At 43.4% G+C, this 16,884-nt stretch overlaps 1 protein-coding gene across 2 annotated transcripts in view; it reads right to left on the minus strand.

The window, feature by feature from the left end:
* KIAA1841 (KIAA1841 ortholog) overlaps positions 1-16,884 on the minus strand; it is a 201,206-nt gene that overhangs the window by 147,487 nt on the left and 36,835 nt on the right. The gene's annotated exons all lie outside the window — the stretch shown is intronic.

The following is a 16,884-nucleotide window of genomic DNA, read 5'->3' on the forward strand; positions in this document are numbered from 1 at the left end:
CCCACGCTCCACAGTGAAAATGTTGTGGGAACAATTTGAGATGCTTTTTCTTCTGGTGACATCCACTCAATAAAGCATGAAAAAGTGAAGGTCTAAAGGGCTATATAAACATTTACCATTGACACTAAGAGGCCCAATGCAACAACATTTTATGAGCACATTAAGGCTCTTTGCATCTGCTAGAAACAGAAGGGCTGAAATTCAGATGCTATCTGGCTGCATGTTAGCCAGATAAACATATCCAGCTGAATACCTCAACCAAGTTAGGCTGATGTTTATCTGGCTAACTTTGGGACAGCCAAATAGCAGTCCTACACTTATCTGGCTAAGTAAGTCAAACACTGAATACGGAGAAACTTTACCTGCTAATTTTCTTTCCATGAATCCTGCTACACCACTCCAATTAGAGTCTACACAGGTGGGTTATGTCCCCCTACCAGCAGATGGAGGCACGGACTTCCTCTGCGACATCATCACCACTACACAGAGGTGGTGCAGCACTGAGAGAAACCAGTATTCCCCCTTGACAAAGCACTGAAAACAAACTAAGTCATTCAGGTTAAAGGCAACACACTTCAAAACAGATGAAGAGAAATTGCTTTTATCTGATACAACTATCCAAAATGTAGGAGAAAAATCACACACCAGAGAGGAAGGACTAGAAAGAAAACTAAACAAAGAGAGGAATATACCCATACATGTATCCTGCATCTGTAATAGAGGCCCTACTTCCCAGGAGGATTCTGCACTGGTAGAGCAGGATTCATGGAAAGAAAATTAACAGGTTAAAAATTCTCCTTCTACTTCATCCTGCTACACCAGTCCAGTTGAGTCTACACAGATAGGAAGTACCAACGTTCCCCTAACAAGGGAGGGAGGAAGTACGGGCTGATATGCAAACCCCAGCCCCATACACAGAGTCCTTTTTTGCACACACATCTAATCTATAATGTTTTGCGAATGAATGCAAAGAAGAACAAGTAGCCACCTTGCAAAGACCAATCAGTGTGATAGCAACCGCTTCCACCCAGGAAGAAGACAGAGCTCTACTCAAATGGGCACAACTAATATCAGATGGCTGACATCCCTTAAGTAAATATGCTAAAGAAATAGCATCTTTGATCAATCTAGTAAATTTAGAAGCTGCCTTGCCTTTAAGTGGACCACCAAATAAACAGCCTATCCATTTTACAGAAGGAATTAGTAACCTACAAATACCAAAGAAGAACCATAGATACATAAAATGACCAAATGGTCCAGCCAGTGTGCCCAGCAAGGCTCTTAAGGTAGTAACTGCCGCACCTTGCAGTTATCCTCAAGCCTTACAATAACCCATAAAAACTGCAGCTGGTAACACTTTTTACTGGGTGATGAGCTTTCTTGAAAATTCAGACAGTACTGCTTGACATGCTTTCTTATGGGCTTGACCGTAGAAGCAATCCTGTGCTTTTTCTCTATTGTCTGCATTATTTACCTTATGTTGGGGCCCTCTTGGTTGTTGTCGGAATCAAATTCCCCCTTTCCCCCTGCTGTTGAAGTAGGGAGAAATGTTACATTTTCATTAAAAACATCAAGGCTTATTGGTTAAGGTTGGTGATCTCCATGCCTTCTGCTAAAAGTAGAAACTACCACACCAGCAGGTTATCCCCTTGCACGCTATTCTCATTTCCGTCCTCTAGCCTTTAGAGATCCAGTGTTTCTCTCATGCCCCTTTGAATTCTTTGATTGTTTTCGTCTTCACCACCTCCTCCAGAAGGGCATTCCAGGCATCCACCACCCTCTTCGTGAAGAAATATTTCCTACTGTTGGTTCTGAGTTGTCTCCCCTGGAGTTTCATTTCATGACCACTAGTTCTATTGTTTTCTAACGGAAAAAATTTGAAGTTCGTGTATCATTAAAAACTTTAGTAATTGAAGGTCGGTATCATATCTCCCCTGTACTTCCTTTTTTCCAGGGTATATATATTCATATACTTCAGCCTCTCCTCTTCTGAAACAGACCCCACACCATTTTGGTTGCCTTTCCATGAGGTGCCTTCATCCTGTCTCTTTCCTTTTTGAGATACGGACTCCAGAACTGAACACAGTACTCAAGGTAAGGCCTCATCAAAGATCTGTACAAGGGAATTATCATCTCCTTTTTCCTACTGGTTATTCCTCTTTCTATGCAGTCCAGCATTCTTCTGGCTTTAGCTATCACCTTATCACATTGTTTTGCATGAATGTCCAGGTATTTTAAAATTTGTTACCACCTGACACTTGTCATTCAAGAATGCTGGTAAAGAAATAGCTGATTAATATGACATACCAAGGTCACCTTCGGCAAAAAGGTAAGGCTGAAAGGAGACAGAATGAGATGATATGGACAGAAAAGGGTCTCTACAAGTATTTATTTATTTATTTTTAATTTTTATATACCGGTGTTCCTGTATAAAATACATATCGCACCGGTTTACAGAGAATTGAACTGTCGCCTCAGGGGCGGATACATTGAAACAGTAATTGAAAACTGAAAACTTACAGAGAAACCAATGGGATGCACTTCAAAACATGATTAGCAAAAAGAAGTATAATTCAAAGCCTAAACAATTCAGAACACATTTACAGTGGGGTTGGTGGACCAGTGTCTGTAAGTGTTGCGATTGTGCCTGCTCTTGCCCTCGCTTCACCCTCTCCACCTCTGAGGCGACTCCCTTTGGGTCTGATGGACATTTGCTGCCGTGGCTTCTCCTCGCCATTTCTTCCCGGAGTCCCCGGGCTGGCCTGATGCTGCGGATCCGCCATGTTCTTATCCCAGTTCTTATCTCATGTTCTTATCTCAGTTCTTATCTCCTGTTCTTTGTAAGACTCTCGTCAGTCATTTCATCTGTTGTCTGTAAACCGAAGTGCTTAGTGATTTTATCTCTAGAACCTCGGTATATAAAAAAATGTTAAATAAATAAATAAATAAATAAATAAATGTTCCTGATGACGTAGGGCGCGCGCATGCTCTGAAGTTTGTACCAGCAAGGGCGCGAACCTCGGGGGTGTCCCGCCGTAGTGACGTCATCCGCATCCAACATAAAAGGTCTTTGCTTATGCTTATGAATCGAGTTAGCAAGGGATTGATTGTGGGGATCATCTCGACCTACTTCATTCTCCGCTGCTCTGCGTCCTCGAACTTACCAGGGCTACCCGCTCCTCGGGGGCCCTGCTCTCTCCTCTTGTTTTCAGATTGCTAAGACGGGATCCGGTACTCGCTCCTCGAGGGCCTATGGTCCTGAACGCTCAGAAGACTCCCTATTGCCTGGAAGCGATCACAGACGTGAACATTGTGAGTTTCTATTCCAATTGCATATAGGAACCGGTACTCGCTCCCCGAGGGCCCATGTTCCTAGAACTCTGAAGATTCTCTTCTAAGATACTATCGCAGGTACGGAGATCGTGAGTTATTATTACAGATTGCAGATAGGAACCGGTACTCGCTCCTCAAGGGCCTATGTTCCTAAAACCCTCTGAAGACTTTCTTCTATTTCAGAAGCTATTTCATATACAGATATTGTGAGTTCTTATTTCAGTTTGCCTATAGGAACCAGAACTTGCCTAGAGGCTCCTGTTCCTGAATATACTAACTATTCTCTATTGCCTAGAAACCATTACAGAGATAGATAACTGTGAGTTACCATCACTCTCTCAGAGCTGTCCCTGGAACCAGGTACTCACTCCTCGAGGGCCTAACTCTCTCCAGCTACTGAGCCTTCTTATTAATCTATGTGAGTATATCATCTACTTCTGGTTATGTATCCAGCATACCCTGTCTACTCACTATCTATGAGTCTCTCTCTACAGCTCAGCAAACCCGGAGATAGCAGTTCCAGGATCTGAGGGACTTCAGCCCTGCCGTGCACATCAGTTCACTACTGCCACCTCTGGTGGTTCTACTTCCTGTCTAATAAAGAACTATCTGTGTTTGTCTCCATACTCCAGCCTAGCAGGTGGTCCCTCTCAGGATATCCTCCTGAGGGCGCTGTCATCTGCCATTGGCCCAAGGATTCATCAATTTACATTAGAGTGCTCATCTCTCACACTTCAAGAGCTGAGAACAACAAACTGCTACCTTGCAGTCTAACCCTCAACTGTTGCTAACATCTCCTTCCTCAGGAATTGTATCATAATCAATTGCTACTTCTTAGCAGGAACCATACAGATGGCCAACACCTCCCTTCAGGGGAACTCTTGTATATCAGGTTGCCACTCTGCGGAGATCCATAATAGATACTAACTCCTCCCCTCTGGAAGAACAGATCTTATATGGTTGCTGACTTCTCCCCTCTGGGGAGCAACTCCATAACAGTTTGCCAAGAGATTGCTAACCCTAGCAGAGTCGCTAACAGATTGCTACTCCTCCCCTTGGGAGGAGCAAACCCTAACAGACTGCTAATTCCTAGTGGCTCCATCTACAGATTGCTAACTCCGCAGTCCAACTCATAACAAGACACTGTAGCAGTTCTGAGATATGGTGGGCTGAACAGATTGCTACCAGAAAAAACACTTTCAAAGTCAGATCCTTAAGGGAAATCCATCTGAGAAGCTCAAAGGGAGGCAAAACCAATACCTGAAGAATCAGACTGAGGTCCTATTAAGACAATAAATGCCAAAAGGGGGGGGGGGGGCACAACTTCTTACCTTCTCAAAGAAACTGGGAGATGTCTGCATGGACTGATACTGAAACTCCACTGATTCAGCCTCCATAACAGGAAATAGCTGCAATCTGAACTTTCAGAGAATTTAAGGCCAAACCCTTCTCCAGGCCTTTCTGAAGGAAATCCAAAATGCAAGTGACATCAGAATCCCAGGGAGATTCAGTCTACTCCTGATAAAAAGCTTCAAAAAGGCACCACACTCGAATATAAGGTAGAGAAGTGGATTTCTTACTGGCCATCGATAGAGTAGAAATCACTGAAGAAGAGTAGCCGCCTTTCCACAAATGGGATCGTTCAAGTGCCAAGCTGTAAGATAAAATGGAGCCGGATCTTTCAAAATGATCACACCTTGAAAGGCCTTGGGCATCTGGAAGACACAGGGGGCAGCTGATTTGAAGTCTTAGCAGATCTGCATATTATGGCCTCTGAGGCCAATCTGGAGCAATCAACACAACTTGGCTGCTTTCCATCTCGATACTGCGCAGCACCCTCCTGATCAATGACCAAGGAGGGAAAGCATAAAGAACTCCTTCCGGGCAAGGCTGCACCAGCACATCTATACCTATGGAGCCAAATTCCTTGTGACAGCTGAAAAACTCTGGCATTCCTGCAAGTCACCATTAAGTCCATGTGAGACCAGCCCCACCTGTATACTAGCAGTTTAAAGGACTCTGGGCACAGCTGCCATTAGCCTGGGTCCAGTAGATTCCTGCTCAGTTAGTCAGCTTGAACATTTTCCTGACCTACAACAATGAGCTGCTGACAAACTCGGCAGATTCTTTTCTGCCCACATAAAAAGCAGAATGGTTTCCTCTAAGACTCCCCAACTCTTGCTGGCTCCCTGTCTGTTCACATATACTACTGTGGTCGCACTGTCGGACAGCATTCTAACTGCCTTTCCCTGGAGAACTGGAAGAAAATGACAGAGCTAATCGGATCGCTGTGGTCTCCAATCAATTGATGGACCAAGTCACCTCTACTGATGTCCGGCAGTCCTGAACCATCTAGTTCAATCAATAGTTACCCCAACCTGATAGATTTGCATCTGTCATGACTAGTAACCAGAAGGGAGTCAAGAGACTGATCCCCTCTGCAACAAATTCTGTGAGATCATCATCACCACCAACCAGAGCACTGGATAACAAACCTCATAGTCTTAGGAAACAGATGACCAACAAAACTGAAGAGCCGACTGAAGAGGTCTTCTGTGAGCCTTGGCCCAAGGACACAGGTCTAAGGTCGCTGCCATAGAGCCTAGGAGCTGAAGGTAATCCCAAGCATTTGGAGCATCCTGAATCATGAACCTCTGTCCCTGTCTGATGAAGTTATCCATCCGGTCCATAATAAGGCAAACCCATCCTAAGGTTGTATCAAAGTGCGCCTCCAGGCAATCTAGAGATGAATAAAGAGAAGCTTGCTTTTGGGGAAACTGACCACCCAGCCAAAGCTTCCTAAAAGCTGCACTACTTGGCTGGCCATCTGAATATTCTCCTGGTAAGATTTACCTCTGATCTGCCAGTTGATGTAGTATACTTGGATTTTCAGAATGCGTTTGACAAAGTTCCTCATGAGAGGCTTCTAGGAAAAGTAAAAAGTCATGGGATAGGTGGCGATGTCCTTTCGTGGATTGCAAACTGGCTAAAAAAGACAGGAAACAGAGAGTAGGATTAAATGGACAATTTTCTCAGTGGAAGGGAGTGGGCAGTGGAGTGCCTCAGGGATCTGTTTTGGGACCCTTACTTTTCAATATATTTATAAATGATCTGGAAAGAAATATGACGAGTGAGGTAATCAAATTTGCAGATGATACAAAATTGTTCAGAGTAGTTAAATCACAAGCAGATTGTGATAAATTGCAGGAAGACCTTGTGAGACTGGAAAATTGGGCATCAAAATGGCAGATGAAATTTAATGTGGTTAAGTGCAAGGTGATGCATATAGGGAAAAATAACCCATGCTATAGTTACACAATGTTAGGTTCCATATTAGGTGCTACAACCCAAGAAAGATCTAGGCGTCATAGTGGATAACACATTGAAATCGTCGGTTCAGTGTGCTGCGACAGTCAAAAAAGCAAACAGAATGTTGGGAATTATTAGAAAGGGAATGGTGAATAAAATGGAAAATGTCATAATGCCTCTGTATCGCTCCATGGTGAGACCGGACCTTGAATACTGTGTACAATTCTGGTCGCCGCATCTCAAAAAAGATATAATTGCGATGGAGAAGGTACAGAGAAGGGCTACCAAAATGATAAGGGGAATGGAACAACTCCCCTATGAGGAAAGACTAAAGAGGTTAGGACTTTTCAGCTTGGAGAAGAGACGGCTGAGGGGGGATATGATAGAGGTGTTTAAAATCATGAGAGGTCTAGAACGGGTAAATGTGAATTGGTTATTTACTCTTTCGGATAATAGAAAGACTAGGGGGCACTCCATGAAGTTAGAATGTGGCACATTTAAAACTAATCGGAGAAAGTTCTTTTTTACGCAACGCACAATTAAACTCTGGAATTTGTTGCCAGAGGATGTGGTTAGTGCAGTTAGTGTAGCTGTGTTTAAAAAAGGATTGGATAAATTAATAGCCGTTAATGGACTTCTCCTCCAAGAATTTATCCAAACCTTTTTTGAACCCAGCTACACTAACTGCACTAACCACATCCTCTGGCAACAAATTCCAGAACTTTATTGTGCATCTCCGATTAGTCTTAAACGTGCTACTTTAAACATTTGGGGAGCTATTGCCAACCCAGAAGGAAACGCTTTGAACTGGAAATGCTCATGCAGAAAGCAAAGCCATACTTCTAATCTTCCAGCCTGATGGGGCCACAGTGATATGCTTCCAACAGGTCCAGGATGGCCAGGCATTCATCCTGCCAAACAGACATGAATATCGAATTTAGTGTCTCCACCCTGAAACAAGAAATTCTGAGACTGCTGTCCACCCCTTTCAGATCAAGAATAGATTGGAAGGTCCCAACTTTCTTGGGAACAACGAAATAAATTAGAGTATTCATTGTGAGTCTGTTCTGAATGAAGTACAGGAACCATAACTTGCAATAACTGAAATCTTAACAAGGTGACAAACTACCCTTTGCTTGGCCACCGAAGAGCAAGGGGATGCCATAAAGGTGCCAGGCAATGAAATGGTGAATTCCAAAGGGTAACCAAGGTGAAATCACCTCTAAAACCCACTGGAGGTTATTCATATCCACTTCTGAAAAAACTACTGTAAGTAGTCCACCTATTGGAAGGACCAGTGAGTAAACCCACTGCGCTTCATTGAGAGGCTCGACTGGCTGGGTTGAGCCAGGGCTTGTAGAAGGCATGAAAGGACTGGCTCTCTCTCCTCTGGAGCCCAAGCATTATGAAAAGAGTAGGAATAAGATAGTTTGCCAGCATCTGGAGTTCTAAAACCGACCCCTGCCTCTATTAGGGTGGTAAATGGTCAGAGATCTGACCTCAGGGATTCTCTGGGGCTTCGGATTCCCCAGATTTTTAACTAAATGCTCTAGATTGTCTACAAGCAGCAGCTTCACCAGTCTAGACTTAGACCAAGATCTGCTTCTCAATTGTGAAGCTAAAGAAGGCATCTAGCCACCATAGAGAAGGCCACTGATTGGTAGATGTCCGGAGCAAACCATATAGAACATCCACCAAAAAAGCCCTAGCTGATTCCATATGGACTGCTTCTACTCCCTTCTGGGAGCCTCTGGATCCAACAAAGAAGTACTCTAGCTATGAAGCCACCACACATAGGGATTTGAACTACAAGAGATGTAGAAGAAAATAGATGCCTCAAGCAAAGCTCTATCTTCCAATCCTGAAGATCTTTAAGAGAAATACTACCCTCCACTGAGATAGTCATACATCTGCACTGCAGTTATCCACATGAGGAACTTAAAACAATCACTTAACTGCATCTGGTGACAGAGGACATAACTTGAGCAGATTTTTTAATACCCTTGAGACTATTCTCAGGAACCTTTCACTCAGCAAGCATCATCCCTTCCACCTTGAAATGCAAAGGGAAAAACTTTGGTGGACTTACAGACACTCTTGATGATAGGGTCCCAAACAGGAATTTCCTCCACCTTTAAATCTGCAATCCTGAGACAGGACACCACCTGATTAATTAACATTTAGATCTTGTCGTTGTGAAAAATGTGGATAACAATGTGTTAGTTTAACTTACAGCACCGTGGGTATCGGAACCTGCATTGTTGGTACTCTTACAAATATTTGGGCATCTCGCAGGATACAAGACTAACTTTGATAAATCGGAATTATATTTTTTTTGTAATAAAATGCCATTACTGGAAAGTTTGTCTATATTTCGTAAGATGGAAAATGACTTCCAGTATCTTGGTATTCACATCACTAATAATTTCAAAGATTTATACTCCAAGAACTATGGCCCTATGCTGAGTCGTATCTGACAAAATTTAACGGATTCCTGGGCTGGAAGGACTAACTTACTTAAAATGAATGTCCTGCCTAAATTGCTGAAATTATTACAGCATCTTCCTTGTACTGTACTTGCTCAGGTGTTTGTTGACTTACATCAGTTAATGGCTAAATTTATGTGGAAAAAACAAAAAGGGCACATGACACTAGGCAAATTGTGGCTTCCTAAAACACAAAGAGGAATGGCACTCCCTAATATATGCCTATATTACTGGGCGGCTAGACTAGTTTGTCTGCATGACTGGCTACATGTGGGGGATATTCCGTGATTGGGTCTTGAGAGAGCAAGCTGAGTTAGTTAATCTAGCTATGCTCCCCTTTGAGGAGGAAAATTGGTAGAAATAGTCCAATACTTGCACATACCTTACTGGTCAGGAACCAGGTTCAAAAGTGTTTGAAGATGGATGGGGAGGTCCTGTCACCTATAGCACCAATATTTGAAAATCCTGTTCTGGCCAGTTGTATTTTCTCCCCAGTTTAGCTGGGTCCCTAAGACAGTTAAATGGTATAGAGAAATATCTAAGTGACCCGGGGGCAAAATCAAAAGGGACTGCTATATTATATCGAGGTATTCTTGCTGGGAAATATGGTACAATGACTGCACCCACATTGATTTGGAACTGGAATATGGATCTAGGGGTCAATTTAGATGTTAAAAGGTTGGAAAAACATCTGGCAATTAGCGCACCATGTCACAATCTGTACAAAGTGAACAGAGCTTATGGTTAAGTTATTGCATAGGACATACAGTACATCAATATATTATTCTAGATTTATCCCTGGAGCTAGTCCTTTGTATTGGAGGGGATGTGGTGAACGGGGATCTTATAAACACACATGATGGTTCTGCCTGGTTGTGAGTCAGTTTTGGTCACAGATAGCACAGGAGATTACAGATATATTGGGTATCCCTGTGCATATTAAACCCTTGTTGGGTCTTTTGGGATTATAGACTGGCTCATTTATACCTCAAAAATATCAAAGCTTAGTGGCTCATATATTACTGGCTGCAAGGTTCACTATTGCCACTTTTTGGAAGTTTAGCCCAACCATAGATCACTGGAGGGCACAAGTGCGCAATGTGGCTGATCTTGATAGGCTTCGCTATGGTTTAAAGGGTCAGTTTTTTTAAATATGACAATGTTTGGACTGTATATCATCAATATTATGGTCACTACAGGCCTGTATCTACCTGAACCTTGAACCTTTTGTTCTGGTTGTCTGATATTGTAAGAAATGCTGTGTATCTTTGCTAGATTTGTAAGTTGATTATGTCTTATTTTTCTATGCCTAAAAACTTGTTAAAATAAAGAGTTTAAAAAAAATGTGGATAACAGAGTCATCCTCCCTATCTGAAGAAATTTCTCCTTCTTTCCTGGGATGTATTTATTTATTTGGAGAATTTTATATACCGACAACCGTTTGCACATCGTATCGGTTTACATGTAACTTATAACTAGTTGGGAATGCCCTTACATAGAACAGGAACAAAATGTACAGTAACTTACAATAACAAGATAAACTGTGTAACTGAGAACTATTTACAGTATTCGATGGTATATAGACTATGATTTGGTTAGAGAAGCAGTCCATAGTATGATTGAGTAACTGGGAAGGCATAGGCATGTTACAGGCATAGGAGTGTTACAGGATAAGCAGTCCATAGTATGATTGAGTAACTGGGAAGGCATAAGAGTGTTACAGGATATGCAATCGATCAAACTTTTAAAAGAGTAGTGTTTCAGGGAAAGTTATAGCGGGGAGGGGGAGGGGGGACAGCATAAGAAGTCTAAATAATTGTTGACACAAGGTGAGGATATATATATATATATATATATAAGCACAATGTATAGCTGGCCAAGTCCAAAAGCTCCACAGTATCCTCTTGCATTTCCTCCAGGTCCAGACAGAGAGACTCTATAGACCCCCTAATCCACATGATGGACACTGGCTCCCCAGGGGAAACCTTACTAGTCCCTGGAGAAGACATGTGCTTGCCATCTGGTTTTTGAATGGCACAAAAAGCTTTACGTAGAAAACAAAAACACTTGGGGGACAAACCCTCAAGATTCTTAGATGGTCCCAACTGACCCCTAGCCTAAGAGTTCTTCACAGCTTCTAACACCGGAGGATCAGTAAAACCCTTTGCCTCATCTGATCGAGGTTTCTGCATGCTTGAGGCTTCTGTGGGAGAAAGGCTAAATATTGCCAATGCTCCCACCAAAACAGCAGATGAAGAGGCTTTCCAGAGGTTCTGATCACCGCTCAGCCAAAGAGCCTTTCCCCGTGGCTGGAGTGACTGCGATTGAATTGGGGGACTTAAAAGCTTCCCCAGAGACATTCCCGTTGCGTGTACAGGCTGTACAAAGAACCAAAAGCAGCAGAAAATGTCTTTTTGAAGCCACAAACAGTGCAACAGTGGCTGTGCTGAGATTTCTTTCTCTCTGCTGGAAGCATGCTACTGCACTGGCTGGCTGCCACAAATGCCAAAGGAGCAGGAGGCCTATAAAGGGATCTATCTTTCAGCCCACCCTCTCTCATCCTGACATGGAGGACTTCTATGCAGCCTTACTTTCCTCTAGCCACTGTCTCTGGCTTTGTTTCTCCTTGTTTTTTTGTTTAGGCTGCTGGGCAGGAATGGAGGGAGGAAAGGGGGAAGGGAAAGGCCAACATATTCAAATAGCTTGAGTCCGGAAACAAGGATTCTCCCTTTCTTCTCCCCCACCCCATAGGAAAGCCTCCACCCATGGCTCACCCAGGAACCCCTTCATTCAATGGGTTCGCTCTCCTGGATGAACCAGTGGCTTGGCCCAGCCTGCAATAGTGCTCCACCACCAATAAATCCTACCAGCTGCTGGAGGCAGAACATAAGAACATAAGAACATAAGAAAATGCCATACTGGGTCAGACCAAGGGTCCATCAAGCCCAGCATCCTGTTTCCAACAGTGGCCAATCCAGGCCATAAGAACCTGGCAAGTACCCAAAAACTAAGTCTATTCCATGTAACCATTGCTAATGGCAGTGGCTATTCTCTAAGTGAACTTAATAGCAGGTAATGGACTTCTCCTCCAAGAACTTATCCAATCCTTTTTTAAACACAGCTATACTTACTGCACGAACCACATTCTCTGGCAACAAATTCCAGAGTTTAATTGTGCGTTGAGTAAAAAAGAACTTTCTCCGATTAGTTTTAAATGTGCCCCATGCTAACTTCATGGAGTGTCCCCTAGTCTTTCTACTATCCGAAAGAGTAAATAACCGATTCACATCTACCCGTTCTAGACCTCTCATGATTTTAAACACCTCTATCATATCCCCCCTCAGTCGTCTCTTCTCCAAGCTGAAAAGTCCTAACCTCTTTAGTCTTTCCTCATAGGGGAGTTGTTCCATTCCCCTTATCATTTTGGTAGCCCTTCTCTGTACCTTCTCCATCGCAATTATATCTTTTTTGAGATGCGGCGACCAGAATTGTACACAGTATTCAAGGTGCGGTCTCACCATGGAGCGATACAGAGGCATTATGACATTTTCCGTTTTATTCATCATTCCTTTTCTAATAATTCCCAACATTCTGTTTGCTTTTTTGACTGCCGCAGCACACTGAACCGACGATTTCAATGTGTTATCCACTATGACACCTAGATCTCTTTCTTGGGTTGTAGCACCTAATATGGAACCCAACATCGTGTAATTATAGCATGGGTTATTTTTCCCTATATGCATCACCTTGCACTTATCCACATTAAATTTCATCTGCCATTTGGATGCCCAATTTTCCAGTCTCACAAGGTCTTCCTGCAATTTATCACAATCTGCTTGTGATTTAACTACTCTGAACAATTTCGTGTCATCTGCAAATTTGATTATCTCACTCGTCGTATTTCTTTCCAGATCATTTATAAATATATTGAACAGTAAGGGTCCCAATACAGATCCCTGAGGCACTCCACTGTCCACTCCCTTCCACTGAGAAAATTGCCCATTTAATCCTACTCTCTGTTTCCTGTCTTTTAGCCAGTTTGCAATCCACGAAAGGACATCGCCACCTATCCCATGACTTTTTACTTTTCCTAGAAGCCTCTCATGAGGAACTTTGTCAAACGCCTTCTGAAAATCCAAGTATACTATATCTACCGGTTGACCTTTATCCACATGTTTATTAACTCCTTCAAAAAAGTGAAGCAGATTTGTGAGGCAAGACTTGCCCTGGGTAAAGCCATGCTGACTTTGTTCCATTAAACCATGTCTTTCTATATGTTCTGTGATTTTGATGTTTAGAACACTTTCCACTATTTTTCCTGGCACTGAAGTCAGGCTAACCGGTCTGTAGTTTCCTGGATCGCCCCCGGAGCCCTTTTTAAATATTGGGGTTACATTTGCTATCCTCCAGTCTTCAGGTACAATGGATGATTTTAATGATAAGTTACAAATTTTTACTAATAGGTCTGAAATTTCATTTTTTAGTTCCTTCAGAACTCTGGGGTGTATACCATCCGGTCCAGGTGATTTACTACTCTTCAGTTTGTCAATCAGGCCTAGCACATCTTCTAGGTTCACCGTGATTTGATTCAGTCCATCTGAATCATTACCCATGAAAACCTTCTCCATTACGGGTACCTCCCCAACATCCTCTTCAGAGAATACTAGTTTCTCTCCGTGCTGCACCACCTTTATGTAGTGACAATGTCGTCACAGAGGAAGGCTTTGTACTCTACCTCCATCTTCTAGGAGGGGGACATAAGCCACCTGTGTAGACTCGACTGGTGTAGAGGCATGAAATGAAATGGTGTTTATTCGGCTAATTTAACCAGACATATAGCTCTGTCCCGGAATGCTTTGTCCTGAGCCAGCTAACCTTTTATTTATTTATTTTTATTTATTTAAAGGATTTTTATATACCGGGGCACGTTAGCAACATCACCTCGGTTTACAGTGTAACATAACATAGCAACAAGCTTTACAATATTTTAATGACTAACAAAAATTGAACTAAAAGGGCAGGGTAAGCAGCGAGGAGGGTGCCCTCCTCGCCCACCCCTAGTCCTGGCCGGTAGGGCCAGGACTAGGGGTGGGCGAGGAGGGTGGATGCCCCGGTATCAAGCTCAAGGGAGCATCATCAACAGGGCTTCTTTTACCTATGGGCAGAAGCACACAACATTCTGCCTCAATGACTCTATTGGCCAGTGCCTTGAATCTTAAGCAGCAGAGAACAGCCCTCTGCTTCCTCCTCCAGGTCCCCCCTCCCAGGCAACATTCAACAGAGTGGATGGGTCTGGAGCAGACAGTGCAAGGCACAGTAAGAGCCATCTGTTCCCCAAACCATCACCTCCTCTTCTCATTTCCCCTCCCTCCTGCAGGGAACAGGAATGGGGGAGAGGAAAAAGAGATAAGCCAGAGTGGATGGCAGATCAAAGAAGAATTCAGTTTTTGCCTGCATATTTCTATTTCTAATTTGTGACCCCCTTACTTAGTATTTAGCGAGTGTCTGTGTTTTGTATGTGTGACAGAAGTGACGTATTCTGCTAGCGTGTAGGTTTTATGTAGGGATCTGCAGAAGTCCAGCTTGTTCTGTTTTTCCACTAGAAGGCATGTTGGTGTTTTGGGGCCAATTGGAACATTTGCAGTGTTGCCTTTTCATACAGGTTTGTTGCTATTTAAGTTCAGGGACACTGTGCTGTTTTGCTATGGCAGGTTTTCTATATAGGCTCTGAGTGACTTTTTGCAGAGTTTTGTGCTACATTACAAAGTGCCTGGTAATAGTGGATCTTTGCATCACGGTTACTGAAATGACAACATAAATTTGAATGTTTTTATTATGGCGAGCAGTAAAGAGAGAAAATTACAGTTCAGCCCAGCCAGCTATTTCAGAGATTATCGTCAGCCAATATAGTATGAATTTATTGTAATAAATACATTTAGGTATATATTGGGATGTTGGGAATTCTTGCAGTCTGTCTTCACAAGTCATAGATGACACATTCATCAGATACTGTGACATGATTTCTGAAACGTATTACCTACAGACACACATATCTGTCCATATCTCTCTCTCTCTCTCAAATATTATATATATATATATATATATATATATATATATATATATAGTATATACATATAAATGTGTATGTATGTGGGGGTATATACACGCTGGGGTAGATTTTATAAATTTGCGTGAGGGCGTACTTTTGTTCGCCACCAGGCGCAAACAAAAGTACGCTGGATTTTATAAGATACGCGTGTAGCCGCTTGTATCTTATAAAATCCGGGGTTGGCGCACGCAAGGGGGTGCGCATTTGTGCAACCGGCGCGCGTTGCCTGTTCCCTCCCTTCCCCTACCTAACCCACCCCCCGGCCCTATCTAAACCCCCCCCCCACCTTTGTTGCCAGATTTACGCCTGCTTTCAGCAGGCGTAAATCTGCGCGCACCAGCAGGCTGCTGGCGCGCCATCACCCGACCCGGGGGCTAGTCCGGAGGCCTCGACCACGCCCCCGAGCCGGCGCCACGCCTCCCGGTCCCGCCCCGAACCGCCCCCTGACCCCGGTCCCACCCCGGACACAAAGTGAAGCAGAGTTTTGTTGGGTGGGGGGAGAGAGTGAACTAGAGTGAAGCAAGGGTTTCGGGGGGGAGGGGTAGTAAACCAGGGTGAGGGGTTTGTGGAGGAATTAGAATTAGTGAAGGGAGGGAAGAAATAAAAGAGGGAGAGTGAAGGGATCAAAGGGACTTTGGAAGGGGCCCATCTAAAACCACAAAATAATTTGTGGTTTTAGATGGGATAAAAAAAATTGAAAAAAGCAAGTTTGCTTACCGTAAAAGGTGTTTCCGTAGATAGAAAGATGAATTAGCCATGCTGTCATGGGAACTGTCATTCAGGCCCGGGAGGCGGAGCTTTACCAAGCAGAGGCCAGAGTTTTGCTCTCTATGGCTGCACTTGTGTTCCCACGCAGGAAAGTAACAGATTCTCCTCAGTCTGTGATTAAGCTTTAATGGAGTCGAAGAGACGGCGACTGCCAGGGAGGAGGGAGGGTCAGCATGGCTAATTCATCCTGCTATCTATGGAAACACTGTTTACGGTAAGCAAACTTGCTTTTTCCCGTTGATAGCAGGGCTGAATTAGCCATGCTGTCATGGGAGTCCCAAGCTCCCGATCACGTTGTTTGTGATGTGTATAGGCGCATGTGATCCCTTTTAGTGTGGCAGTCACTGTGGACAGGAGGATAGAGATTGCAGGATTGCTTGCCCTATCTTCAGATCAGTGGCTGCTTGTTGATCAAGGCAGTAGTGGGATGTGAAGATATGGAGCGATGACCATGTAGCTGCCTTACAAATGTCTATAGGTTGTACATTTTTGAGGTGTGCCAAGGAGGTCGCCACTGCTCTGACTTTGTGAGCTTTGGGAACAGAATATAGATGTAATTTCTGTTTGTTGTAGCAGAATTTGATGCACTGTGCTATCAAGCTGGAGATGGTGCGTTTAGCCACTGGTAGTCCAGGTGCTTTCAGGTCGAAAGAGACAAATAGTTGAGAAACACGGGAGTCAGAGTGTGTTCTCTCTTTGTAGTACGCTAATGCTCTTTTGCAGTCCAGTGTATGCAGTAGTTTTTCCCTATCATTAGAGTGAGGTTTAGGGAAAAAGATGGGTAGTTCTATGGTTTGATTTAGATGGAATTGAGAAGCCACTTTTGGAAGGAAGGATGGGTGAGTCCTGAGAACTACCTTTTGGTGATAAAACTGTAAA

Source organism: Rhinatrema bivittatum, chromosome 3, assembly GCF_901001135.1.
Source record: "Rhinatrema bivittatum chromosome 3, aRhiBiv1.1, whole genome shotgun sequence".
Classification (NCBI taxonomy): domain Eukaryota; kingdom Metazoa; phylum Chordata; class Amphibia; order Gymnophiona; family Rhinatrematidae; genus Rhinatrema; species Rhinatrema bivittatum.